Here is a 27,168-nt window from a genome sequence, read left to right as displayed (position 1 = left end):
TCCGAGCGATCCGAAACTGAGAAATGCAGTGAACGATTCGACTAGAGATACCTATACGGGGTAAATATGTGTCACTATTGTTACGATTCATAATGTGGAGAGAACTGGGTTCGCAAGGGATAGCCCAATTAAATTTTATTACAGTTTTACTAATAACAAATATTTACATTACTAATAAATGCTTGTATTAAAAAAATTTCCGATCACTAGTCACTGTAACATTAAAAGGTATATTCGCAAGTCACTCAATTTCTGTCATGTTCCACAGTTCGCACTCCTCACTTAAGCTGTGCTCAACAGTGGTTCGCCCCTTACCGCGCGCCTGTCCACACACACAGTCTCGCGCCACTCAGTCGCACTATATCGATCCCGTCGCTCCGCGTTGCATCAATCTTGAGGGGGTTTCCTCAACGTTTTCGCCGGTATCACACTTCCCTCCACTCGCGTAACTCTCCGAACTCTCGGAACTCCCACGGAGGCTGGCGTCGCTGCTTGAATACCTGTGGCTTCCTTCTCGAACAGACAAGAGCGGGCCAACCCGACTCCCGAAAAGTCCAGAAAGGCGGTGTTTATTCATGCCACTCCGCGTGGCGGCCTCTGGAGACTCGCAGAATTCCCAGGCAGCTAACAGGGTCATTGACAATAGCCTGAGGCGGGGTGGCACGAGGGGTGTAGTAGGGGGGGGAGGAAATAGCAAGGGCTCTTGTACTCCGGCCAGCCACGCGTGGCATGCCTTGCGTCAGTGGCCGTGCGGGGCCACCAGCCAGCTCCATCACGGTCCGGTCTGCGTTCGTAACACTATTGACGGAGTAGCCTAAAGTCCTCGCCACGTCTTTGCTGTAAGCATATTTAAGTATTTAAAGTTGCTGTTGTTATTGGCAAAAGCACACATAGTGTTTATTTGGGAGGGGGGGGGGGGGGTGCGCAGCTACCTCGGGCATCCGCCGGAGAGCGCTGCAGGCCGTGGCGGCGCTCAGGAACATTATTAATTAGTTTCGTCAGAACCGCAAACGTCAGCGGCCCGCCCATTAGAGCGTTCCGGCGGCGGTTGTTTGCCTACCGGCCGGTCGCAGGGGAGAGAGCTGACACCCACCGCCCTCTGCCCGCGGTCAGTTCGCTGCAACCCGTGCGTCGCGCTGACCGACAGGTGCTCGTGCTGGTTGAAACACTTTAAGACTAAACATTACTTAACCACCCAACCCGTGAATGTACACAAAGCACCGCAAAATATGTATTGCCTCTCACAACATGCCATCAAGCTAGTGAAATAAATTATTAAAAATATATATAGTTCTGAATACAAAACTTAAAAACTGACAAATTATTTCATTGTTAATCTTCTGAGAAGATTGAGCAAAAATAAATAAATCATTATTTAATACGGTTGCAAGATTGCAGTAACCAAAATGTATTACCAGCAACAGAATGATTTGTGGCAATAACAGTTAATAAAAGTTTAAAACGGTTTCGTGTGTTTCATACTCAACAACCAATCAGACTCATCTGTCTTTAATATTAAGAGTTCATATATTGTTGTTCGATATAAAGTTTCGTCCCAACAACCAAAGTTTTTGTCAGCGTGCAATAACTTATTTGCTCGTATTTACAAAAGTGAGTGGAGCGCTAAGAGATGAAACGGCGGTGTCATGTGTACAGTTGCAAAAATTACGACAAACGTTACCTGCAGTGGTATCATTGATATTTTATCAATTTTCAAACATAAAAATACAAAAATATTTTTTTTGCCTGTAAATGATCGTCGATACAAATTTAAAAGAAATAAAATGTCTTAAAAGACAGCCTTTCTTCACATATTTTTATTCTTAAAAAAAAGGGAGCGGGCTGTAAAGTCGGTCGATGGACGATAATTTTACTTGATAACGTCATAAGAAAACATCGATGAAAAAATGCATACCTTTTAATTTTCTATTTTCAATTTACAGTTTTTGCAAACTTAATTTAAATAATTTGTTTAAATATAATAAAGAACAATTAGGTAAAAATCCCACCTTAACCTGTTTGATATTATAGAAGATTTTCTCGCACAGTTGTTGGCCGGTTATTGCACGCTCGGCTCAGGCGGAACGTGACAATTTTCGTGCGTGCAGCCGGCGTTCATCGATTTATAAGACGTTATCACGTCAAAAAGATAACAAATGTATTCAGATCAATGTAAAAATACAAAAGTTTCTTTAGAAACAATTTAAGAATTGCTCTAAACCACTTATTTAATAAAATGGTAGAGTAACCTAGTGTACCGGTAAACAGCCACTTAAGAATTAAGGTGTTTGACAACAAGGCCCTTTGTATTGATGAAACTTCCACGTAATAGGCAGATTTCATGACTGAAATAAAAATACCAAAGAACAACTCTTAAATAGTCCCAATACAGTCCAGCCGTTAAGGTAATGATATACATAAAGAAATAGTCAAGTGTATCTCAAGTAGAGTTGATTTTCCTTCTCTTGCGTAGTGATGGCAGTGTTAAAAAAAAACTAGAATAATTTCCAAATTTGCATTTTAGTGCAAACATCAAACAATTTCGAAACCATAGTTATTAAAGTTTTTTTTCAACAGTTTTTTGTTGTTTGATATCCGAACTATACAACAATGAGGGAAGAGAAACATATGTCCAGAATGAACCAAGTTAACAGTTGCACCTAATTTTCCTACTATTTTCATTTGAATATTTTTTTTAATAGGAAATCCAAATTAGCCACTGTAACAAAAGTAATAGCTCACTATATTTGAGCGTGTTCAGAGATAATTTCGGAGATGTATTTATAATATTGTGTAATTTGTATCGCTATGTCTTAAAGTGTGGGCTGATATTTCTTTAAATTAATTAATTATGTGATATATTTGATTGAATTTATAGTAATTTGGGTATTAAATTCTATTATAGGGGGTAGTACTTTAAATGATAAGTTAATTAATAGGATGAATTTTTTTATTTTTGATTAATTAATTGATATTAATTGATAAATTAGATATGTTTTGAAAATGTTTATGGATATAATTATAGTTGCAGTTACAATAAAAATATATTACAAAATTTATCATTCATATAATTTCTCCAATTGATATTGCTGCTATTATTCATCCGTTTATTTCTAATTGATGAATAAGCTATAATCTTGCGAATTTAAGTTTTATTTAATTCTATGATTGCTCCAAAAATAATAGATAGAATTATTGCGCTTGTATTTATTCAATTCATTTGAAAACTATTTGATATTAGTATTAAGGTTATATCATCGAACTCATACTTATAACGCTTGCTATGGCTGGCAAGACGTCAAAGGTGGGTAGGAACCAGTGGTTTGAAACTCTCGCTGTTGTAGAAGAAATTTTCTTCTCAAGGTTCGGTTCCGTTTCATATGCAGTTTACTTTTTATTTCTAATTTACAGTATTTCAGATATTATCCTTTAAAAATTTTACGATATCGTTGTTGAAATTATGTTTTCTCACACGCTTTGTCACCAGATATTTATAAAGTGTCAAAAGATATTTAGAAACTGTTTAGAAATAGCTCTAAAAAGAAAAAAAAAATGTATAAAGTACTTTTTTACCTGACATTTCGCAGAATGCTCATAGATAACTTTCAGTAGATATCTGGGCAAACACTTGCGACAAAAAATTATATTTAAAAATTCCTAACTAATTGTATGACGTGTGAGACAAAATTTAAACTTTGTTTTGTTCCAGATCATGGCACTTAATACCATTTACCCGACAACAGAAAAAAATCTAATTTTATAAATTTGCATTAGTTTTGACGCATGGAATACGGCACGTTTTACGTAATGGCAATCGTTCGAGTGTAAGGCCAGCAACATTAAAGTTGTCTCTTCCTGAGTTGTTGACAAGAGTGAATGTCGTAAGTCGTTTTCGAAACGTTCACATTAGCCAGGAAAGCGCCTCGACAGAACTGCGCACCTTGCAAGCCAGCGGCACTAGTGACAATCACCCTTTTTAGTAGTTGACCTTGAATGAATACTGAAGAGATGAAGAGTTCTCCGTCTCTGGTGACAGTGGCAGTGCAGGATGTGTTCGTTTAGCCAGCGGAAAGGTGGCGGGGAGAGAGTCTTTCTCTCACGAGGAAAACCACCAGCTGACTACTGCAAAGTAATTAAGGCGTGTTTTTATTAAAGTTACGTCTCTCGCTCATCTTACCACTCTAGCGTGTCGTCGCAAAAACCTTACCGCGATCTTCTGCTCCAACTCTTCCCTCTGGGTCCACAGAATTCCATCCCTTCCGTCTGAATCCAGAGTCTTCCATACCTTCCCTCTGGGTCCACAGAATTCCATCCCTTCCGTCTGAATACAGAGTCTTCCATACCTTCCCTCTGGGTCCACAGTCTTCCGCCTCTTCCATCTGGGTCCACATTCCATATCTTCCCTCTGGGTCCACAGCCTTCCGCCCATTCCGTCTGGGTCCACAGTCATCCGCCCATTCCCTCTGGGTCCACAGTCTTCCACCCCTTCCCTCTGGGTCCAGAGTCTTCCAAACCTTCCCTCTGAGTCCACAGTCTTCCGCCCCTTCCATCTGGGTCCAGAGTCTTCCATACCTTCCCTCTGGGTCCACAGTCTTCCATACCTTCCCTCTGGGTCCACAGTCTTACAAACCTTCCCTCTGGGTCCACAGTCTTCCGCCCCTTCCCTCTAAGTCCACAGTCTTCCGCCCCTTCCCTCTGGGTTCACAGCCATCCATTCCTTCCTTCTGGGTTCACAGTCTTCCGCCCCTTCCCCCTGGGTCCACAGTCTTCCATACCATCCCTCTGGGTCCACAGTCTTCCATATCTTCCCTCTGGGACAACAGTCATCCATACCTTCCCTCTGGGTTCACAGTCTTCCATACCTTCTCTCTGGGTCCACAGTCTTCCATACCTTCCCTCTGGGTCCACAGTATTCCACCCCTTCCCTCTGGGTCCACAGTCATCCGCCCCTTCCCTCTGGGTCTACAGTCTTCCATACCATCTTTCTGTGTCCACAGTCTTCCATACCTTCCTTCTGGGTCCACAGTCTTCCGCCCTGTCCCTCTGGGTCCAGAGTCTTCCATACCTTCCCTCTGGGTCCACAGTCTTCCATACCTTCCTTCTGGGTCCACAGTCTTCCATACCTTCCCTCTGGGTCCAGAGTCTTCCATACCTTCCCTCTGGGTCCACAGTCATCCGCCCCTTCCCTCTGGGTCTACAGTCTTCCATACCATCCTTCTGTGTCCACAGTCTTCCATACCTTCCTTCTGGGTCCACAGTCTTCCGCCCTGTCCCTCTGGGTCCAGTGTCTTCCATACCTTCCCTCTGGGTCCACAGTCATCCATACCTTCCCTCTGGGTCCACAGTCTTCCATACCTTTCCTCTGAGTCCAGAGTCTGCCATACCTTCCTTCTGGGTCCACAGTCTTCCATACCTTCTCTCTGGGTCCACAGTCTTCCATACCTTGCTTCTGGGTCCACAGTCATCCATACCTTCCCTCTGGGTCCACAGTCTTCCGCCCCTTCTCTCTAAGTCCACAGTCTTCCGCCCCTTCCCTCTGGGTCCACAGTCATTCATACCTTCCTTCTGGGTCCACAGTCTTCCATACCTTCCTTCTGGGTCCACAGTCTACCTTAACTTCCCTCTGGGTCCAGAGTCTTCCATACCTTCCCTTTGGATCCACAGTCTTCCATACCTTCCTTCTGGGTCCACAGTCTTCCATACCTTCCCTCTGGGTTCACAGTCTTCCATACATTTCCTCTGGGTCTACAGTCTTCCTTAACTTCCCTCTGGGTCCAGAGTCTTCCATACCTTCCCTCTGGGTCCACAGTCTTCCATACCTTCCCTCTGGGTCTCAGTCTTCCATACCTTCCCTCTGGGTCCAGAGTCTTCCATACCTTCCTTCTGTGTCCAGTTTTCTATACCTTCCCTCTTGGTCCACAGTCATCCATACCTTCCCTCTGGGTCCACAGTCTTCCATACCTTCCTTCTGGGTCCACAGTCATCCATACCTTCAATCTGGGTCCACAGTCTTCCACCCCTTCCCTCTGGGTCCACAGTCATCCGCCCCTTCCCTCTAGGTATACAGTCTTCCATACCATCCTTCTGGGTCCACAGTCTTCCATACCTTCCTTCTGGGTCCACAGTCTTCCACCCTGTCCCTCTGGGTCCAGAGTCTTTCATAACTTCCCTCTGGGTCCACAGTCTTCCATACCTTCCTTCTGGGTCCACAGTCTTCCATACCTTCCCTCTGGGTCCACAGTCATCCATACCTTCCCTCTGGGTCCACAGTCTTCCATACCTTCCCTCTGGGTCCACAGTCTTCCATACCTTGCTTCTGGGTCCACAGTTATCCATACCTTCCCTTTGGGTCCACAGTCTTCCGCCCCTTCTCTCTAAGTCCACAGTCTTCCGCCCCTTCCCTCTGGGTCCACAGTCATTCATACTTTCCTTCTGGGTCCACAGTCTTCCATACCTTCCTTCTGGGTCCACAGTCTTCCGCCCTGTCCCTCTGGGTCCAGAGTCTTCCATACCTTCCCTTTGGGTCCACAGTCTTCCATACCTTCCTTCTGGGTCCACAGTCTTCCGCCCCTTCTCTCTGGGTCCACAGTCTTCCGCCCCTTCCCTCTGGGTCCACAGTCTTCCGCCCCTTCCCTCTGGGTCCACAGTCTTCCATACCTTCCCTCTGGGTCCACAGTCTTCCGCCCCTTCCCTCTGTGTCCACAGTCATCCATTCCTTTCCTCTTAGAACACAGTTTTCGTCTCTTTTCTCTCTGTGTCCACAGTCTTCCGCTTCATTCCATAAATTATGTAACTATAATTTTGATCATGCAGTTTGCAGGAGAGAAACCACAACATAATTATGAATTCATTCATGTTTTACTGTAGGGAAACATTTCTTTACCTAACAAAAATTTTTACATTTCCATATATATTTATAATGTCTGCATAAAAATTTTTAATGATTTTCCTTCAGAAATGGGAAACGTTAAACAGAATAATTGGCCTGTGTGAAAAGAACATTGCAGTGGGTACGGGGCCATGCATACGTGACCGCACACGATAATGAGTACTCGGCTTTTAACAACTGCACTTCTGGGGCAGTGACAATGGAAATCACTAAAACAGTGCATCATATAAAAAAAAACCTGCCCAGTGGTCCTTAACGCACAAGATGATAATGGCGATGATGCAGGGCTGCATACGCTCTTGTTTCGTAGGGGATAGAGTCATGCGTTGTGGAAAACATCAGAAGGGTCTTTGAGGGAGAGGGTGCGGTAAATTAATAATCCCCCAGCCCCTGAGAGGGCCGGTGTCCCAGTGACGCAATTACGACGCAGGGGTTGCCGCTAACGAAGGGGCCCGGCGCGAGTTGTGATCATTAGACCGCGACGGATGGAGTGGATTTTGAGCGGGACGGACGCGTTGCATGACCATCGGATTTAGGAGGGGATGGTAGGAAGGGGGCGGGGGGTTGGTATTCGCTATCCATTCTCTCGCGTGGGCCGCGACACTGCCCGCCTGTTCCGGTCAGCCTGTCGATGCGAGGATCGAGTGCGCATGCACGCAAGCCCATTAACCGTGTCCGACACTGTACATTCGTAGGTACAGTCCACCTCCGTAAAAAAGTGTCCTTTAATGTACCGATCACTCATTCAGGCAACCCGGCAATGCTCGTGTATGACCCCAGCATCTCGTGTTAATTGTATACAATTTGTGGAACCGTAGCAATTAAACCTACATTGTAACTTACAAGCAGTTTATGTAAAAAAAATGGACAGTGAAATTTTATGTTTAACGTACTCTATAAGGGATAATTACGTTTTCACTTAATTATTATTGATTTATTGAAATCTTGACGGAAGTGTTATTACATTAGCATTGCAAATTAATTTCTGAAGTTATAATTATTGAGGCAAATTAACGGTAAAATTTTAGTAAGAAACTGATTTGCAAAGAAGTGTACATACACCATTAATGGAAGCTTAATATGATGTAGTCTGTAATGCGCATTCACGTTACTGCCCGACCCATGTGCCAAAGTCGACCAGACAGCCGACCGCATGTGGCGGCATTAACCTGTATATATTCGCTTGCATGAACATTGGGGGATGTGCCAAGCGTTTCGGTGCGAGCCAAATAAATATTTGTGATAGAAAAACTTTCCTGTGACACGTTTTATGAACAATAATTGTAAAAAAAAGAGAAATAAATTCAACTTATAAAATAAATTGTATTCCTGAAATTATAAAATTGATTTAACAATATTCTTCATTTTCCTTAGTCATTTCTGTGTTGCTCAGTGGCTGGATGATAGGTTATACCATCAACTATTTGAGTTATTTAACCATCACAACCTTTTTTTTTTTTTTAAATTTTATGCAATATATTATTTGAATTGTTACGATTAATTTGAATAAATTTAATTATTTTATTTATTATTTCATTACTTAATGTTATAACAACTTTAAATAGAAAACTCAGTCCATAGGTTTAGATATAAGTAATAAATGTTATAAACACAGTTAAGTAATTGATTTGGTGTGTGTGTGTGTGTGCATATATATAGAATAGTTAATGTTTCTTTAATATCTTTTTTATACAAGTATACAGTATATTTTGAGCTTGATGACATTTTGCACAAGGTGCACCGGGAACTTCAGCTTATGTGTATATGTGTTACATTGTACTGTAAATTATGTTTATGTTTAAAAATTTATGTTACCAAATATTTTAACAAAAATTTGTATCAGTTAATTCTAAAATAGTTTGGTGCATAATTATAAAAAAAACTATTACATCTAACGAGCGTACATAAGTACACGCACTTTTTTTTAAAAAACTTCGGTGCTATGTAATCTACCTTTTTCATAAAGTGAGGCAAACATAGTGATTACAATATACTGCCTGACTAATAGCATCGTGGTTTCTCACGATAAGTTAATTATCTTTTTTCTGCAGCTACTAATATTGGCTCGTTTTATAAATACCTTTACTAAATATGGCACTATAAAAAAATAATACATCATGAAGAATGAAACCAAGTCTTAAAATGTTACTACCGTATATGAGGCCACGTTAACTTTGCGCAACTTTATTAAATTTAAGTTTATACGTAAAGAGAATTTTATGGCTTCTTTTTTTCGGCATCTACTAGGTAAAATGTAATATTTTTTGTAAGTACTATACATGTGGCTGAAAAAATTGTAAAGTAGCTTTTTTGACTCCCAATATTAATTTTTTAAATAAAAAAAATTAAAAACGCAACTAAACATTTTTTTTATGTACATAACATTTAATTTATAGTGTGGTATGTATATACTAAACAGTTATAGCAGAAAGACATATAACTTGTATGTACTTTTGTTTTAATTTATGTTTGTTCCTCTTTCAAGTAGCATAATATTTATTTATTTATTCTTGTTGCTGTATAGAACCGTATGCATTTTTACAAAAGTAGAAATGGGTTTATTTTTGTATAGTTGCATTCCTTACTAGAAATATATATATAATTATATATATCCTAGGAAAACGTTTACATATATATAATTATTTGTTTATGTTGTGCACAGATATATTTTAGTAAAATTAATATTTATTTTAAGTTAAGAAATTAATTTCTAATAGCTGTAAATATGATCTTGGTAAATTTTATAAATGTAAATGATTAAAAAAATATTTACTAATAATTATTAACATTTATTAATGTGACTTAATAAGCATATATTAATTGAGATTCACATTAACCGCTGAGGCATCGAGCAGTGGTGCACAATCCGTGTACAGCAGTGTACATGGTCGCAGGGCCGCAATGTCACTGACAAGATGATCACAATCTGTGTGAGGAAGTGTGCATGGTCGCAGGGCTGCAATGGCACCGAGCAGAAGCCAACAATCGTTGTGCAGCAGTGGGCATGGTTGCCGGGTCGCAATGACACCGAGCAGAGGCTCACAATCTGTGTGCAGCAGTGAACATGGTTGCCGGGTTGCATTGACACCGAGCAGAGGCTCACAATCTGTGTGCAGCAGTATACATGGTCGTAGGGCCGCAATGGCCTGTCGCTTCCACTTCCCTGCCGCTCTGGCAGTTTCGGTAAATCGGGTGAGCTCGGTACTTTCTCTTCCGCCGGGTGACGCGGGACCACCTAAAAAGCCGCGTTCGCGTCTCATTAGCGTTATAAACCTTTTTACACTTCATTGCGCTCCGAACGGAGCCGGTTCCAGAAGCAGCGGCTCGTTCGTTCGTTTTGGAAAGTTTCCAGGTCCGCCCGGCGCGGGCCAATCACGTTCGATAAGCGTCGATGCGACACAACTCGGCGATCCACTCGCTGCGCGGACACGGTGTTTCGCAAATAAATTGCCCGTTTCCTTAAACGAGTTTAAGAATTTGGCAGACCGGTTGTAAAATGCCGTTGATGGTTAAATCGTGTTTGCGTGTTTTACTGCCGCATTAAAATGTATAAACTAATGAATACTATCGGTAAATAGGCCTACTGTCTTAAAATAATATAATAACCTGAAAATGTATTATTCTCTAGTATGTGTTTAATAACGATGACGCTTTACAAATAATTATAAAAATAGCCAGCATTAACAAATTCTTCTAAAACATAATATTTACATACAGATACTAAAAAGTTTGTATAGAACTTACTATGCATTTCTGATAGCGCTTATCACCAAAAATAAATCATTAATTTCGATTTTTTTAAACTATGATTTTGTATAGTATAGCACACATTTGTTTGGAAGTGGCTATTTCATGTTCAATTTCACAAATTTTGTAGGAATTTGATGATAATATTTTAAAATATCTATAAATTTTCTAAAATAGGCTGAGAGAAAAATTTTATACATTGAAAAAATATTTTTTTCGCCTCCGGGAAGACCTTAGTTTGTGTACTTTAAGTTATCAGAAATAGAATTTCATGGACATTTCTTGAATGTAAAGTTTCATAAAGTTTATTAAATGTCAATATTTAACACGTAAACATTTCTGTATAAATTAACTCTTACATAATATACTTGCTTAATGATAAATTTACAACACTGAATGAGCTCAATTTTTTTACTATTTAGACATAAATTGATTGACAGTAAATCAATTTTTAAGTGTAACGTGTGTGGTAAAATAGTTTTGCAATAAAGTTTGAACTTTAAGGTGATGAATGTGGTTTCCAGTTTGAAGGAGACTAGATAATTTTTCATTCACGCACAAACTTATTGGTACGTTATAATTAACAAATGTTTACCTTTAAATATTTACTTCGAGATCGTCAGGCAAGTGGTTACGGCGTCTGACGTTTGGACGAGACATGGTTCGATGGTGAATCGGTTCAAGAATTTTACACTTGACGAAATGTTGCCTTTCTGGGTTAAGAACTAAGTGTTCCTTCAGCTTAACCCTGCATAAATCAATGTTGACCACACTGAGATCATTATTTAGATATAATCTGAACATCTTCCTTACACATGTTACAACTTAGAACGTATTCGGAAAAGATGTTTCACATTCAATAAAGTAATTTCTATTTAAAAAAATAATCATTGCAAGATATTTAAAATGTTTTAAGTTCGATTTTATGCATATAGACCGGTAAAATAAAGATTAAACCTCGGAAATATAGTTAAAAAGCAACAAACTTGTATAAATATATAGCCTATTTGTTACATTTTATATGTTATCTCAAAAGTCCTATACAATCTCGTGTACGTGAGTTAAGATATATTCAAGGGCAAATATCACAATAACTGTTATTTCCTATGCTCGAAATGACTTTCAATGTTATAAGAAATCCTGTAGAGCATATAAATATTAACAAATATGATCTTAGGCAATATTTCTTGAGAAAGATTGCTTTGCCTTATATACGATAGCACACGATCAACTGTAGAATCGATTTCTTAGTATAATATATAAAGTTAATTACGCATCAACAAAATAATACATATAATACATATAATAAAACAAAACAATACATTTAATATTACAAACCTTAAATATTTACTAATAAATAAATAATATTTATAAATATTACTTATAACAAAATATAATTTAAATTATAATTAGTTATCTTATATTTTTATAAGATATTAAAATAAAACAGCTTAAATACTTTTAATAATATTTTAAAAAGGATAAAAAATGCTTATTTTTATTAAATGTGTACATTCTTTCATATACACTATATTAGTATATATTGTGCTAGTGCGCTCAAATATGAGTATGTACGTGAGTAAATATAAACACTCTAATGCTTATATTTTACCTATACCAACAAGACAAATGCTTGCAGTGTGGTATGAGCAAACTATATAAGCAAATTATATTGCACAGAACTATGTGTAGGTGTGTTATTACCGCTCTTAAACAAAACTGCATTAGAGGACAATTAATTAACACTTGGCATTTCTCTTTCTGTCAGACACATATGAACAAACAAATATACTATATTGTTTACTAACAGGGAATTTATCGTAATAAATAGTACACAATAGGGATGACAAAAATCTGTTAGGTTCTGGCACAATATAAATAAATAGTTTTTTGGGATAAATTTTTTGAAATATGTTAAACTATCATAAATGTCGAAACAATAGCAAACTGTACGATTTGTTATCAAAATACTTCAAACAAGAGGAACGAATGACCAAATTCTGTTAGTTTATAAAAACAATAGTTGAATTATTATTTACATTCCAAGGTTTCGTCAGAACACCTTTCTGTGTAGGTCTAAGCTTGGAAAATTTCAGGAAATTTTGATGAGCGCAACAAACAAAAGTCTTATTGTGATATAAAATATATTCTTTTAGAATAGAATGCACACAATTATTAAAGTTTAATTAATTCTTTTTTTATATGCTCCGACTAGTTAGAATCAGTGGTGGGCTTTAAGATTGTACAAATGGACCACTGGGCAGATAAATGTTAGTTTTGATGATATAGGTTTTTAGCAAAGTACCTACCGTAATATTATCTTTAGCTATAACACACCGATTTAAGTGGCAGCGCTTATGAGCTACCTTAATTCTTATTAGTAACGCTTTTCCAAAAGAAAATTTTTTCCATTCACTAGAACGTCCGTGATTGGTGCTGCCGTCCCGGTCACGTGACTACAGAGTCAATAAACATACAAATACACGTTATACAAAATCAAAGCAATAGTTGTTAAGTAACAAAAACAGGAAGAATTTTCATGTAATATTTATTACATTAATGTTATACTTTAAAAGTTCACTGTGAGAGCAATCGCTCCTAGAAAAGTGATCGTGAGGACATAGAGTAAGGCGACTAAGCGCTTCCCACTCTTCGTCGAGTTCCATCTCAAGAACTCTTATTTGTGTAAAATATTGCCTGGTAACAAATTTGTAAAGAATTTTATGATCTAAAACATTTATTATAAATTAAAAAGTATTTTAAAGTTTAGGAAACATATTTCTGTGAAATGTTTTTTTTTATTGTCTCGATTTTCGTATTCGAGATTCTATTAGTCTTATAAATTAACATATAAAATGTAAAAAGAAAAAAAGAGTTATGTGCATTAATTTATAGCTTATTATCTTTCATTCCGAGGTTTAGAAATGATTTTTACTTATATGGCTGTACAAATATATATATATATATATATATATATCATTTGAGCTCTTTCAACACCCTGTTATTAAATTGTTGGTCTAATTGAGTTGCTGACTTAAAAACTAGACGTAACATATTATTACAATAAATTAAAACTGTACTCGCATCAGTGCCTTGCCAGGAATTTGTACTCTGAACTCTTCGCATTATAATTTTTGCGTTAACGAATTGCACTACATGCTTTTTTTCCCCCAGTAAGGTTTACAATATAAAGATTAATGTGTGTTTTTTTTTTTTAATTTCCTAATGAAATAAATACCTCTATTGGACACCAACACAACGCCTCACTGTCATTTCTCTTTCATGCAGCGCCTGAGAGTCTCTTATACTTCAGGTGGTTACGAAGGAGCTCTTTCAATCTCAGGATGAACGCGGCTTTGATGTTTCTACTTTGAGGTGTGAGAAAAAAAAAGATCCTTCGTTCCTTTTGAGCACAGAGCAGTTTAACAGGTGCTAATGAAATTTCAAGCGGGCTAAAAGAAAAGAAAATGCAACGAGTTGGAATAGAAAGGGGTAAAAAAAATACCAAGGGTAAAAACTTCGATAACTATCGATAAGAATGGACTGGAGAGCGCCGCAAGACAATAAAAGACACAAAAGGGTGGAGAGTGAAGTGAAAATACTCGTGTCCATTTTTATATTTCTCCCCCCCCCCCCCCCACCAACCCCTTTTATCATTCTCCGACACATGGCTTTGCGTTGGCTGGCCGACCCAAGATGGCGGTCTTCGGCAGCGACGCATTTTACGGTCTCTATTAAGATCGATATCTGCGCAGTCATGGCGACATGATCGATAAAACGTCACGTTGATTAGCTCAGCCGAGAGTGAAAATAATTGAACGGTTATTAAATGGCTGCGCCCGGAGAGTGCTGGTATTCCCGGCAGTGTCTGGGAGAGGGGAGGGAAAGGGGATGTCGGCCGGAGAAGACAAAAGAACTCGGTGGCGGCGGGGAAGTGGCTGTTGAGAGAGAGAGAGAGAGAGAGAGAGAGAGAGAGAGAGAGAGAAGGCTGTCGGAGCGGGTGCCCCGCCGCAGGTTAATTCGGCGTGTCAAATCTTTGAATTAAATTAAGCGGCCGGTGGCCTTGACTTGGTAACTTTTTCCCTTCCAACGCAACGGCGCGCATTACGTAACACCACACTTTTCGGGGCTTTAATTAGCCCGTGTGTTTGCACCGGCCGAGTTAGTGATTGACTAAGCGTTCCCTGCCACGAGGGCTAGCTTATTTATTGCTTGTTTTCACACTCCACTTTCCCTTCCAGACCCGGACTCAGTATCACTCGCCTTCAGACGAATGTCGGTGAAGCTTGTGGACCGGGGGGGGGGAGGGAGGGGTAGAAGGAAGCGTAATTTCCTCACGGTCTAGCGGGCTGCAAACATGAAAAGGAAATGAAAGTGACGTAGATATTTTTTTCTTTATCGTGTAGCGGGAAGCAGTGGCTTACCAGCCATAGACATGTCCGGCACTTAATCAACTCTGTATACTTTCACTTCATGTGTCCCTTGGGGCGTAATGCTTCAGAGTTGGAAGCTAGGACAAAAAAAAATATCGTTAAAGTTCATAAGGTAATAAAAACTTACACGTGGTACATGTAATCTGACTACACGGCTTAACATACACACAAGCACTGAGCCGCGTGTGTGTGCTGCATGAAATCACTAGCAAACCACAAATTGTATATTTTTTTTTGTTAAATTTTAATTTTGTTGCTATTAGGACTTTAATTAGTCAAAAATAATCAATAATATAGTTTTCTTTATTTTAAAATCTTATAATAAGTTATTTTGACATTTTTGAACGTAACAAATAAATATATCGTTCCTTTTATTTAGAAAGTGGTGTCTTAAAAAAAAAGTTCAGGTTGCTTATTAGTCGCACTTTGTTGTAAAATAACCCGATGAAACTTTCATACCAAAATCAGACTTTTATTGTTTATTGAGATGACTAAAAATTCATTTGCGGCTAGATTCGTTTATCACACATGGTCGTAAAACGTTGTTTTGGATGTTACTATACTCGTTCTGTGGCGGGTTTTTCTGTTGAAGCATTTGCACAGTGTGTAGATTACATATGAATAAACTGGCGCAGTAGCTGTAAATAACTTTCGATATCTGCTAGCACCGTTTAAACTGTGGGACGAGTGCGATAAAATAGATCACCTCGAACAAAACATCTCTTTTAGGGAGGGTAAGATTGGGAAAAAAATATCAGATTGGCTTCAATAAATGTTTGAAAACGCAACAAGTTGTTTGTAGCTATGGAGACCATTTTTGTATTGATATTTTATACTAATTTTAAAATTACTCTTGATATCATATCCTGGTTTGATTACGGCCAAAATTAAAAACTATTAATTTAATTTTTAAAAAGAAAAATAATTATTTCCAAACAAAAAAAATTGTATATGGAAAAAAATCTGTGTGATTATTACATTTTTGTTCAAGTAAAGCCAATAGTTTTACTAAAGCAGGGAGTCTTGACAAAAAAAATATTTAAACTCTCAGCAATGTGAAAAGAATGCTTTATTTTACTTTAAATGAGAATGGATTTAACTCTGAGCCAATGAGAACAGTGCCATGTAGTTTGACTAAAGGGATAAATATGAAATTTTTTAACAATGTGTAGAGACCCGTGAAATTCGCGGATTCATTTCGTGTTATTCTAAAATTCAAATTATTATATCTTAGTGCTGCTTCTGTCATTGGTTCTCTGTTAATCTGGAGGACTGAGGGCCAATTAGAGACCCTCACTCATAGAAATGTCGAATCACAGGCCACCCAGTCGAGACGACTCACAAGTCAACAGCCAATGAACAGTTGGCATTTGTCCGAGTGTGTAGAGGATATTGGAGTCTATCCTGGAGGTCATTGAATCCGCGAAATTCACGGGTCTCTAACAATGTATCATTATTAGAGACCGGAAAAATTCGTGATTTCAATGACCTATAGGATAGACTCCTTGATCCTCTATACACTCGGGCGAATTGCATCTGCTCATTGGTTACGGACTCGTAGCAACAGTTAATTGGGATGCTTGTGATTCGCTACATCTTTTGTTTACATTTTCTAATTGGCCCAAAGTCCTTCAGATATACTGCGGCCCAATCACCGAAGCAGCAAAAATGCAAACGTTTTGGATTCTAGCCTATCGTGAAATGAATGCGCGAATTTTGAAAGGTCTCTAATCATTATGAAGGACTGTGTACATTGAAACATTAACCAGCCATAATGCGTTTTCGTTTGAAAGAGTTTTAGGCGGGCCTGCGTCACACGCGAAAGCACAGAGACTTGAGGCGACGGGATCTCCGATGGCCTATGATGTTTGCTCGTAAACAGCGTGCGTCCCGGATGATGGGATATAACCCCGCATCTCTCTCGCCCACGAGAAATACACGACCACCGACAGTATTGTATACTGTGGCCACAATGTCTGTTATTAAGAAAATACATTTTCCCAACTATTCAGTATCGCGTGCGACAGTACTTGCAGGTATAGGTCCTCAGGCAAATAAACACGTTAAGTTTACAGCAATGAGGTGATCGACGAAGAAAAAAAGGACACGAACTCTCTGAAATCAACTAAATTGATAATAGACTTTTTACGCTACGTCATACGAAATGGAAAAAAAAAAATTCGTATCCTACCAGCTAGAGCAAAAATAACCAAGCCCACATAACAAAATCTAAAGTCTAAAGCCGGTTTACGGACGATAGCTTAACGTGACAACGTCTTAACCAAACATTGATGAAATGATTGCATAGTTTTTTGAATAAAATTGATTCATTTTTATTGAATTATCACTATTTTGTATGGATACAAAGACGGAGTGAAATGAAATCTACAATTTAATTGATAAATTTACTTTTATTTGCACTCATTAATTCAAATATGTTTATTACTTTAACGAAGAGATTGTTTTAACTATAAATTTTATACATGTTTGCTATTTAACTTCTTCCAATCTGTGTTATTCTTTTAAGGATAGGACTATGATAGGAAAAGTAGGAAACGAATGGGAGTGTTTCAAGTTTAATGTGCCTTGAAAAACTCAAATCGATGGTTGTTCCAATCGAGTGGAAGAGAGATATATGCGGCGCAAGCGTACAATGAGCGTAACGGGACAATGTGCGTAACGGGACACATTTTCGTGCGTGCAGCCGGCGTTCATCGATTTATTAGACGTTGTCACGTCAAAAAAAACTAAACCATTGGTATCGTTTTTAAATTTATAAATGGCGTATGGTAAAAATCAACAGGACGAATACATTGCAAAACATTAAATACGTATTATTTGCTGTGAATACGTATTATTTTTTTCTGAAAAATAATTTTTAAGCTTCAGTAATTATAACTGAAGCTGTGGTGGAAGAAAAAAAATGTAAATTTACATGAGAATAAAAATTTGCTTTGTATATGTATGGACGTGTGGAGAGTTAAGTAACTTCAATTATTTACACATTACATCGCAACTCCCGGCCAGTATTGCGCTCCTACCGCACATGGTATGACGTCATGCAGCGCGAGGAGTTGACGAGGACTTGCAGATCAATTACCGTAGAGACCTGTAAAATTCGCGATTTAAAATCCCTAAAGGATAGACTCCATGATCCTCTATGCACTCGTGCAAATTACATCTGCTGATTGGTTACCGACTCGTAACACCTGTTGACTGGAATGATCGTGATTCGCTAATTCTTCTGTTAAAGATTTTTCATTGGCCCAGAGTCCTTCAGATAAACTGTGGCCCAATCACTGAAGCAAAATAATGTCAAAAGTATTTGGACTCTATCCTATCGCGAAATGAATTTGCGAATTATACAGGTCTCTATGACAATTAACCGTGGTGTTATGGCGAATAAAGTCGGTGTAGTACTTGCTGGTGGGCAACTCTTTGAAACATGCTTAAGAATTTCACCCTTTGAAAAATACAGAAGCTCGAGGAGTTAAGGGCTCATTGTTAGACACAAATGTGTTCTCACTTGTATTTATTTTATTTTATAGAAAAAGTTATTTCATCCATTGTTGTGTTATAACCCAAAAAAATAGGTAGGTGGGACACCTCATATAATTAAGTTAAAAATTACACCCACAGATGGCTAAAGAGCATCTCAGATTCTACATTACATTTTATACTCACAGCGTTAAGATAACTGGCTGGTTGAAAAAAATATATATATTATGAAACCCAATCCTTAGTTGTACGACTAGAGAATCCGCCAATATCGTCGTGTGTAAAACCATTTTCGTCCAGTTCTGCTGAGACCGCTGTTCTCTTTCTCTCCAGCATAGTCTGAGTCACTTGACTTGCCCCAAACGTGACAGATTTAGAAAGTAGTATCAACTTATTCCTAACTGCCACTTGCAGAGCTCCACATGATGTTTGTAAACTCTGACAACCACACGGAGCTGTTTGCAATCGCCGTTGACAGAGCTACAGTGGCACATGGCTATGTAGAGCATTGGCAGTAAGCTGCTGACGGTAGAAAAGTGAATGTGGCCCAAAGAGTGTGGGTGTCCTCCAGTATTGTTGCAACACCTCTGAACTATTTTACTGTAGTAGCTCAGGTCACCATGGTACGCTAGGGTATGCTATGGTTTGCTATGATATGCCATGGAATGATATTGTGTGCTATGATATGTTATGGAATGCTATGTTATGGTATGCTATGGTAAAGCAATGTCATTACTTCCCCAGGTTACTTTTAGTGCCGTGGAGCGTTTTTACAAGAAACGGAATGCGCCCTGCACTGCATTGATTGCGGTAATAAAAAAGACATTTGGTGTACCTACTCATGTGAGTTAAAAAAAAGTCTGCGTGGCCAGCACAAGTATTATAAGTGAAAATCCACAATTTTAAAAAATAAATAATAATTTCCTTTTTTCGGTGAAACTAAACAATAAATTATACGATAGTAGAATAGATAACATACGCAAGCGTAACGAAATATGCAGAACTGTGGCGTTGCTCAACTAACGCTTGCCCGTGAGTGAACTCTGTGGCGATCAATATTCCTCTTATTTCTCTCTCCAACATAAAAGCCTCACTCCTGAGCGTTGCTTATTTCGTTACGCTCTATTGAGTGTTCGCTTCAAATAACCTACAGCTGTAAAGAAGTTTCTCTTCAATAAGAATGTATTCCGACGGTAATGTTCCCATGCATCTTACACAGAAGAATTTCACCTTTGCGTGTACATGTGTGTGGGAAATGGCCAAAACTCGTTTTAAATTGCGTTTTAAGAAGCGTTAGCCAATTGAAAGAAAACGGAAAGTAAAATTTCTTACTTTATTCACATTCTTGGAAGTATGGCTCGTAAATTGTAGAAAGGTATTTGTCTATGTATGGAATGTGTATCATTTAAACAGCTAGGCCCTATTCCACAAAACTACAAGACTAATAAATTACATGTTACAAGTTACAAGTACAAATAAATATGGTGTAATATTATTGTGTTCCACAAAGAAGGTGGCTACACTTGTAGATTGCACTAATAATTTACAAGTGGAATCAGCCATCTTGTTTCGTGTGTTGATGAACAATGACATCACGAGAGGTTAAAATGTTAATATTAAAAAACATTGAATGCCGGAAAGCTACATTGTTTGGTAGTTTCTGTGATATACTAAATAAGGCAGATAAAGCCAAGGCTTGGGAAGAAGTGTTTGAAGTTGCGTGTTCGGTAAATGCATTTCCTTGCGGCAAGAAATGGACATATTTGAGGGATATTTTTTTGGCCGAATATGAAGAAGAATACAATGGTAGGTTTCAATAATTTCCTATTGTAATGTGAAACATATTTTGGAGAAACAATAATGCATGCTGAAAGTTAAATGGTACCATACTCAGTTTTTATGCAATAAAATTTGTGGTTATGTATGTACATGTTAGACACATTACAACAGTTGTTTCACCATTTGTTAATTCTTGCCTGACGAGTTTTATAGAATGTTTCATATCAATATTTAGTTTGTATCAAAAGGTATATTCTATTTTTTTTTTTTTAGCTGAAAGTGAACAATGCCAGGAAAACTGGCACAGGGGGAGGCAAGAAAGTGAAGTTAACAGACATTGACAAGAAAGTCCTCGATATCATTGAGAAAGAGTCGCCTGTCGTGTCGTCATTAAATGTCACCGAGACGTTTGAAGAAGAGAGGGAATGTGAGGAGAAGCAGCCTGTGAACAATAGTATTTTTGCATACCACAAGATAGAATTGTCGAATGATAATTGTAAGTGGACATATAGTAATGGTTTTTAAGGAGGAATATTAAATATTTTCTTGTATTTTTTATTTTTAGAGCTGTAACATTTGTTGGATATTTTATTAAAATTTTCTCTTTGACAAAGCATAGTTTATTTTTGTCGAATGGCTTGAAATAAATGAGTATAGGATGCGCATGGATTAGATATGTTGCATTTTGACGAAATGTCGTAATAAACAACTTTATTATGTATTTGTTTTGTGTAGAGCCACACATGAACACTCCACAACCGAAACCTCTACTTTCAAAGAACTTCAAGCGAGGAACTTTCTGACATTAAGAAGATGAAAATGCAGCTGCAGGTTGAGCATCTCAAGCTAATGAACATAAAATTGTCATTAGAAATAATTAATATGGAAAATAGCTTAGGACTATCATCAGAAGATCAAAATGTCTTAAAATACTACCCAAACAAAGACAGCTGCAAACAGAGTGTTATCATTTTAGATTCTGAAAACATTGTTGTTAGTGAGTCAAATGAAGTACATATAGGATGATTGTAAATGAGTGTAATTCATAACAATTAGCATTGACCAAATATGAACTTAAATATGCCTATTTATTCAGTTTTGTTTGCAGTTATTCATCTGTTACATGACATGTACATGTGCCATTGATTAAATTAATATAGTGTGTTTTTAATACTGGCTATGTGGTTTCACTGGAAGTGATTGATAAGTTGCTCTCGTCTTCGAATGCCTGCTACATTATCCACTTCATAGTTCCTATCTTCAATAACATCTTCATCCACATTGACTTCATCTCCTACTGTAGGTTCTCTGCCGTCTTTGAGAGCTAAGTTATGTAAAGTCACACAGCACTTAAATATGTCCCTGCAAATTCAGGTTGCACTCGCAAATGGTTCAAGCATGGGAACTTCTCTTTTAGAATGCCGATACCTTGTTCAACAAATGTCCGGGTTTTTTTATGAGAACGGTTAAACTTTCTCACTCTTTCTTCATCCAGTCTTGTTAACATTGGAGTGATTAGCCATTCCTTCAATGCATATCCAGAATCTGCAAGTAGTACCGACTGTGTAATCGGACGCCAGCCTTCGTCCATTCTACGACACAAGGTACTGTTCCGAAGCACTCTTGCGTCGTGAACACTCCCTGGCCACCTGGCACTTGCATAGTAAAACTTTCTATCAGGTCCACATACAACCATACAATTTAATGAATGCTTACCATGTCGATCCACGTACTGCTCTTCATGTTCATGAGGGGCATCTATGTCAATCAATGTCCCGTCGAGAAGGCCAATCACTTGTGGAATCCTAGCTATGTTATAGAATCTCTGAACTACTGACACAATATCTTCAGGCCAGTTGACAATGTTTTGGAACATTACAGCGTTGACTGCTGCCACACCAGCTTTAACAGTACGGCAAATGGTTGATTTTGACACACCGTGCATATCTGCGAGACCACGGTACTGCCCTCCGTTACCAAGCCAATGTAGTAATATTAAAATTTGCTGCTTTGGCTCCAAAGCCTGGTTTCTATTACTTGGATGTTGCAGTGTAAACCCAATTTCTTGAATAAGTACTTCCACAGCAGTGCGACTTAACCTAAATCGTTCATTAAATTCAAAGTCTGAAGAAAAATTAAAATTTTTACGGGGTTTATACAGTTTTTTAAGTATTCTTACAACTTCTTCATTCTCAGTATCGCTACTGTCACTTGACCACATCAGTGAAACTATTTTCACAACAAAAAAGAACCACTAACAGCATTTTCTACCAAACTAAGTTCACCTGTAACAATTTACTATGAAATTACAAGTACACTACTAATACTAATAAGTTTGTGGAACACAACATTTATAATTTTGGATGATGGTCTTGAAAGTTGTAAGTATCTATGGAGTAATAAATACAAGTTACAAGTAAATGTTTTGTGGAACTCCATATTTTATATTTCTTGAGTTTACAAGTCAATTCACTAATAATTACTAGTCCATACGTTTTGTGGAATAGGGCCCTAAAGCCAATCTAGTTACTAATAAGTTACCAAAACAAAATTGAGTTTGTTTAAACGATAGCGCTAGAATTTGATTAAAAACTTTTAAGGAACTCACAAGAAAGAATCATAAAAAAAAAATTACAATAATCATTCTTAAACAATTATGTTTGCAGCACATCGGTCTGGAATTAGCGTGAAAGTTCAATATAACCAATAATGTTTTGTTTTTCAGATAAACTTCAATTTTGACAAGACAAAGATAGCACACGCTCCCAAGTTAACTTCTTTATTCCATGATAAATTCTAGGTGAAGTAAAAAATTTACGTAATTAATGTTCTAATCATAGGCGTGCGCAGGACTTCAGTATTGGTGGTGCCAGATTACACAACAGCCCTGTCATTCACGGACCCGAGCCTAAAGCGGGGGGAAAAAATTTGGATTTGAAAGAGCAAAATGGTGCTATTTAAGGTGTTTCCGAACAAAAACATTAAATGCACAGATGTAAAAATTTTAACATTTTTTATGAGGAACTATGGCTTTGAACGTTATAATCACCAGGAAAACTACTAAACTATTTATAGTTTTAAGCTTTGTTGAGGCATAACGTAAACTGCACAAATTGTTTGCACGGAATTCATGCTGGTGGTTTTGAAAAACCGTTCTTACATGTTTTCTGAAGACGCCAAATAAATGCTAGAAAAAACATTCTAAAATGTTAAGTTTTAAAATCAACAAATCAAGGGAGTTTTTATAACATATCTTAAACATGTAAAATATTAAAATAATAAAAATACAAAAATAAGAGTGGGCAAAAGTTTTAACTTTTGGAATACAACAAAAATGTTTTGTAGGCGACTGCATATAAGTCATCAAGTAAGCCTATCCTTTTAACTAACTAAACTCTCTTTTTTTTAAATAAATCCTGGCGGACGGCGGCTATTATTCCGTGCGCCTGCCGAGTGGAGTGAACAGTGGACACCGAGCGCGCATTCCATGTCATTCGAGGAGAACTATGACAGAGGTGCCCCCCCCCCCCCCCACACTATGACTCACCCCCCCCCCCTAACCTAATGATGCCCCCCCCCCCCCCGAAATTTTTTATGCTTTTTTCTCAATGATTTACTCAATTATTTTATAATATTATACTTTTTAGTATTATATTTTATCACATTTTGCATTAATTAAAACTGATTTTCTAATAATAATTTTGATCATATCAGGTAATATTTCCATCCTGAACCGACATATGCCAAACTGCTTTTGTTGAGGAAAGTGCGGGGTTGCCAATTTGATTTACAAGATCCCTTTCAATTATCAAAGCACCATAAACGTATTTTCACATTAGAAGCTATAATTATGCAAATAATATATACATTTTTCTCGTCTTTTAACCACCCCCCCCCCTGAAATTTTAATGACGCAGTCTGCGTCGTTACCCCCCCTTGTGGGCACCCCTGACTATGAGAAGTATTTACATTTCAGAAGTTTCGTAGCCGCGGCCCGCGTGTACAACACAAGTAATTGCACCTGGCTTGTTTCCGTGTGCATAGTTGGTTAGATTGATAAATGATATACTGATAGTGTTATGAGCACATATCTGTAACTCGACACGATTGGAAAACATTTTTTTTGTGGAAATAATACGGATTTTTGTAAGTATGTATTATTTCTGCTTGTAAAAAAACAAAATACCGTTAACCCTAATGGTGGTGCCAAGGCACCTGTGGCACCTACCGTGCGCACGCCTATGGTTCTAATTGCGAAATTAAGATGGACAGTAGAAAATTTTGTAAGAACGTTAACAAATATTTTTCCTGGCGATTCTGAACGCTATCTTGCTTACACGTCATTGTAGTTGATAGTGCATTTTTGCACTCTGAAGTTGTGCGTGGCAAACACCTCCCTCTCCCCTGTTGCACACAACAGCACGGAGGACCACCCCCACTAACATGTGTCTTAACGCTAAGCCAATAAGACGCGGGGTCTTCACGAGGGGGTTGGCAGCGCTGCCGAGACTAACAGTTGAGGGCTGTTGGTGTCAGGTATCCCGCCCTTCTCCCTCGGGGGAAAGACTTTGGCAAGGGGTGGTTCCTGATGTAAATGAGGAATCATGGGCAAAGCACGGACATATTAAGTTTGGTGGATTGTAAAAGGGGGGGAAGGTTGGTGCTTCCATTGTGGGTAATGTAATGTTATCACGGCGCCGGGACCTTACCGGCAATATCGTAACCCCCCTCTCCCTAACATGCTTTCCCCCCTCCCCTCTACCTACCCAATCTACACCCCGCCAGGGTCGTGAAAAGCAGGCCTTCTCAATTCAACCTCACCCCCTCACCCGAGTACCTAATAGCGGCAACGAGACAACCTGTGTCGTTACCCCCGCTTTATATACAACTACTATCGCGTCCGCGCCGCATTTTACCGGCGTATTGAATCGCATTATCCCCCCCCCCCCCTCCCCGTCTTTCCAGTTTCCTTCATTACGCAACTTTCTTGTTCGCAGTTTCTTGTTTAAGAGTGAGATGGCGTAGTATCCCTAAGATATACACAAAAAAATTTAAGTTTTTAATAACAGAAGTTTTTTTCGAGATAACTGGAAGCGGAAGTCCCACAAGATCTTTATAATCAGTAAAAGATGCCTAGAAAAGGAACTTTTGTTTAAAGGTTTTTTTTTTAAATTCTGTAGTTAGGTATTTGGTAGTTCTTTGAGTTGTTAGACTTTTCACGAAATAACCAATTTAAAAAGTTTTAATGTGGTCGAATACAAATTTTCTTACAACTCATTACTCCTTTAAAAATCAAAATAAACATGTTTTCTGCGGACTAAAATCACAAATAAATAAATCCAAATAAGTTTTCCCACAGAAATCCATTACGTGCTGCGTACAAATCTAGCTTGGGACAGAATTACAAGGAATATTTTCTGATAGATTAGCTTCAAATATTCCGTACAAAATTTTTATCTTTAGAAATTTCAGTTCAAAAAAATATTAATGTTTTTAGTATAATATTTTGTGGCCTATTATTTTACTTCTACAATAAATACAAGTACCTAAAATACAATTTTGTTTTTGTTCCTTGAGATATTTCGTATTGTAAATATATTTCATGTTGGAAAAATTGCCACTGTCTGCGATACCCTGATTTTACCGAACATACAAGTATACATTTAAGTGTCACGTGTAAATCTAATTCAGAAATTGTAAAATAACTGACTCTCTTGGAATGAAAGTTTTTGGTAGTAGAAACATTAACTGTGTCACTTCTTCGTACAGTAGAATATTATTAGAAAAGGGTGTAGATAGGCTTACATAAAATAGTTATGTACCTTATCAATAGATTATTTAATCATTAAGTAACTTTGGTTTGCAGGTGACATGGATAATAACATGTACGTACTTGCAAAATATGTTAATATCTAAAACTATTAAAATAAATTCATGAGGGCGCCAATGTGTTATTTTATATATTAAATATTGTTAATATTTTTAATTTACAAGCCAATATTAAGGTGTAGTTTGAAGTGGTTTACAACATCCACGGTTTATCAAATACAATATATTTAATGTTCAAGAAAGTTATGCAGTTACACTGATTCACTAACTTTTGTGCACTTACAGCTGAAAAACCATATAGTGACAATAAGCTAAGATTTCTCAAACACCATTGAATTATAGTTAATTCAGTACAGAATAATTACTTCCCATTCAATGTCATTATTATTACTATTGTAATGGATGCAATCTTTATCATCCCGTTGGACAAGGCTTGACAAGCTTAATATGAATATGTACATGAAAAAAAAAATTATTTAAATGTTACAATATCTTGAGTCAGCATAGCAATTTTAAGTAATACTTATCTCAGAAACAACTTCTTGGGGGAAATCTTTGATAATTTACAACATGATAATCCATTCAACAAATGTTATTATGAATCAAAATACTTTTATTATACTCAGTAATCAGTCTTTTCACATTTAATTTAATGGAGAAATAAATAGCACGTTATCGTGGATGAGCTCTTACGTTAGACAAACGTTAGACACTCTTATTACAGACATTCATATATTTTTGATTTTAAAATAATGTTTTAGTTCGTATTACATTTCGCAGGCAATTTTTTTGTCGCACTGGACTCATACTTACATGGGTAATATATCATGAAACATCGACGCAAAGATTTTTCATTAAGGCTCCTTTCACACGAGGCGACTGATCGCGGCGACTGATTTCCGCAACTTTTAGTGGAGCATTGTTTTGTAGGATAACTTTCACACGAGGCGACTGCAGTCGCTCGAGCAGGCGACAGTCGCTTGCAGTTGCTCA

Source organism: Bacillus rossius, chromosome 12, assembly GCF_032445375.1.
Source record: "Bacillus rossius redtenbacheri isolate Brsri chromosome 12, Brsri_v3, whole genome shotgun sequence".
In the NCBI taxonomy this organism is placed as follows: Eukaryota; Metazoa; Arthropoda; class Insecta; order Phasmatodea; family Bacillidae; genus Bacillus; species Bacillus rossius.
This window is presented reverse-complemented; position numbering follows the sequence as displayed.